Raw genomic sequence first — 4288 nt, forward strand, 5'->3', positions numbered from 1 at the left:
GGGAGGGGGGGGGGGGGGGACTGTTCCACCTTAATCATAGGTCTCGAAATTCAAGTTTTGAATATGGAGAAAATTATGTTGGCAGTATCATCCTCAAACGAGCCCATAATGCGTGATTCAAATTTAATTGAAGTTTCAATATAAACCCCAGATACCGAATGAAAAAAAAAAGAAGATATCCTCAAAATTAAAAGGACATTTAAAGAAACAAGTGTATAAGTCTAGTACCAATGAATCATCTTCATGAACTAACGAACATCAATAGCAAGTGCATGACAAATCTCGTATGTATAGTTCAATTATTTATAAGTACATATATTGGGCGGTCACAATTTAATACTATGTAATTTATTTTATCTATATATCTTATTGAATTGTTCACAATTTTTTTTGGCGGACTAATCTTGCATGTGTTGAATTGTTCACTAATTTGCCAGACATTAGACGGTCACAACTTGATACTATCTTCAGTCTATTTATCTTGTCCCCGACATAACTAGTTCAAAATTTTATTTATCGTCGTACATATATATACATTATTGATAAGATAAAAATCAACTCTCATTTAAAGCCCATCTACTCACTTCAAATTAACTGATTGGTTTTGAACTAGTCAAGTACTTTAGCAACGCGTTAGAACACGAAATGAGTACTGTGGCCCCTTTGACAAAATATATAGATAGATCAGATGATATTACCAAAACAATAATCATATATTTTTTTCTGACTAAAGTACAACATTTATACAAGTGATCATACAAAGTGGATAACTCACTATAAACATGACCTACCAATTAACTTCCAAAATGGACGTTGATATGTTTTGTTCAATTATTCACAAGTTTTTTCTAATGGATGAAACTTGACACTATATATTGGATGCGCAAATAAAATTTTACATTGATAGCTGAAAAGAAAAAAAATGAGTATCCAAGGATGTGACCTAGTGGCCAACGAATTGATCAAGTGGTTGAGAACTCTGTTGCTCCCAATTGCACACGCAAGTGTACGTGGTCGCGCAAGTAATATAGTGGCTCTTAAAAGAACCAGATTATCGAACCCAAAGGACTTGTCAATTAACTATTTTTACTAAATTATATGGATAAATTACCTAACTACACATCATTTATTATCATATTTTCTTATTTTCCCTACCATTTCAGAAAATATCAAATATCCCTTCTTTTGCTCTCATCATTCCTTTTTCCTGACACATTAATTTGAAATCTAATAGCCATGATTTTCCTTCCTTTTTTCACGCCACAAATCTCTCCACAGTTACCTTCATTAATCCATTTTTGAATTTCAAATTTTTTCTCTTTCCAATTAATGATTTCAAGTTATGCAAGAGATAGATTTCTTTTCATCACTTCAATTTTCAATTTCTTTTAATTTTTATTTTTTTAGTTTTTCATCTTAAAAAATTATTGAATATGTAGTTGATAACTTGATTGTTGATTCATTCATGTATATACTTGATAACTTAGTTGTAGTTAGTTGCTGATTCATTCATGTTGTATTAGTTCAATTTATCGACAAGTTTGATTCAAAAATTGAGAATATTTTAGAATAATGGGAAGAATTTTTTAAAAATATTACAGTACTTATCAATCTATTAAATATTTTAGAAATAGTAATGTATCATGAGTAATATATCCATCTTGAGATCATAAATTAAAAAAATCGACTAGACAACACAATACATGTAATTCCATATCTTTCATTATCAGATCTCTTTATCCTGAAGTTAAAGTTATAAATAGTAATGGATCATGCACAATTTTATGGGCATGATACATAAATACATAAAAGTTGATAATCTTATTGTATCAAATACATTATTATCAACTACAAAATGATACATTTATAGATACAAATTATTTTAGCTTACGTACACCCTTCTTTCACAACCTTATTGTATTAGATACATTATTATCAACTACAAAATGATACATTATATATAAAAAATGTATCTTATCAACTTGAAATTTTCCACAATTGCATATTTATCTTTCAAGTCAAACAATGTATCTTCTTCCAGAATTATCGACCGAATAAAGAAACTTAGATGATGCAACAACCTGTTAACATTAAAGAAATTAGTGATACATTCCATAAAACAATTATTTCTATGTATCAATCACAAACAATCAGACAACTAACTTATACTTAATTTCAGGCACAAGATATAAATATAATATGATACATACTCTCATTCTTAAACATTTTGATGCTTTTACAACAAATTACATGTATAATGTATCATCTATAAAGTATAGTATTTCACAAACACAATAAGATACAAAAATAGTAATGTGTCATGCTAAATATTTGGTCATGATACAATAGTTTAAATTAATACTACATGTATCACACAGTAATGTGTCAAACTCTAAGCAAACACTTTACGTAAAATTTACATATTTAATGTATCTAATTAATAGAAATATAATACTTATCAATTTTTACAAGATACATAAATACTAATGTATTACGATTGATATAGTCATCTTGAAAACACAAATCAAAAATTGAATTAACAACACAATATATGTAATTCCATTCCTCTGTTTATCAGATCTATTTTATTATGAAATTAAAGCTTTGATCTATTTTATACATTGCAAATTTAGGCTCATATTTTTTCCAGATTCCTAAATGTCAGATCTTTTTTTGTTGAATTAAACCCCCTAATGGCAAAGGAGTGTAGATCAAACTCCCGCTGCTTGATAGCAGCGGATACTAACCAACATGAAGACATGTGCAATAGAAAGTTCAATTAGATGGAGAACCCCTTGAGTGGAGCATATTTGATCAATATCTCTACTTCCTTCTCTTCTGATTTCTATTTCTTGAGTTTCCATTTTGAGCTTTCGAGGTTAGCCACTTGAATTTCGTCTACCGTCTTTGGAAGATGGTCCATCACCATTCTTTGTTTTGATTTCGCTTTAACTATCTTCTTGTTGGCTTTGTTGGCAACCTTGGCTAATGCAGATCGACGTGATTGCAAGAGAATTGAGAGAAGAAAATTTGAATTTTTATTTGATTTGATATGTTAAGATTTGGGAGAGATTGAAATCAATTAGATTAGCGTGATTTGGGGACTCACAATCAATTTTATATTTTCCCTTTAAAAATGTAACTGATTTTGTTTTAATGTATCAAATTTAATGTATTCGATTTCTTTGCTATGTATCCGGATAACACTGATTTTGAGGGATTTTTGTAAATTGAAAAAAAGTAGGGATAGAATGTAATTTAGGCCCTTATACTATGAGATTTATGTAAGTTATACAAATTATATTGGTTTAATTATTTATTTAAGAGTGTCAAAAGAAAAGAATGCAAGAACAAAATAATAAGATTACTTACAATAGTTGGAAAATCACAGAGCTGCAACATGTAATGAATCTCATGTATTATATTCTTGGCTTAGAACTAATTTTAGTTGTCAAGTTACTGGTTTACAGGGTTAATTGTATGAGTCGGGCTACACACCTCTAGTCGCCTACTCCAATTAGCTATCTAACTACATCATTGAGCGGGGATAAATAGACTAACTGGCGAGCATTTATATTTCATTTTGTTTCGTAACCAAGCAAGTTGTTCGTCCGGTCGTCACTCCTAAACACAAATCACCTCAATCAAATGGGTCGATCAAGCTCTCTATATTCTTTGGTCTATCTAACCTCTCCTCTCTCGATTTTAAGATTAGACAATATATTTATCTCTAGATGGCCAGTCAAGAATACTAAAACAAGAATATAGAAGTAAGTTATAATGACAACCAAGAATTAATTCATAAACCTCAAATAATCAACATTTAATTCATGGCTACAGCCCAGAACAAGGGCGTTTAGCCCTAATCTCTAAGAAAACAACAAGAAGAAATGAACCCAAAAAAGTATTGACGACTTTTTACTTGATGCCCTTTAATTGATCTCCTCTAATTGAATGCCTCCAATAATTATTTCTATGAATTATTTATAGATATAGTAAACCTTATATAAAATAATTGAGTCCAAAGCAAATTAGGAATTCAAAACCAAACGAAATTTGGTTCTCTTCTTTTTCGCGTGAAATTGTATTGCCGAACCGCCTCACGTTCTTGGTCCTTCCATTGCTGCCACGTGGCAAGGCCAATATCAATTGGCGTTCTTTGGCTCTGCATATAAATATGAATATAATATTCAATTTAATCTATGAAGCTACTGTTTGATTTTCTTCTATCATCTTTCATGTTTAATTCGTTTTAGCTCCAAACTTCTTTAACTTTACGTCAATTTAC

Source organism: Solanum tuberosum, unplaced genomic scaffold (genome assembly GCF_000226075.1).
Source record: "Solanum tuberosum cultivar DM 1-3 516 R44 unplaced genomic scaffold, SolTub_3.0 scf00102, whole genome shotgun sequence".
NCBI classification, from domain to species: domain Eukaryota; kingdom Viridiplantae; phylum Streptophyta; class Magnoliopsida; order Solanales; family Solanaceae; genus Solanum; species Solanum tuberosum.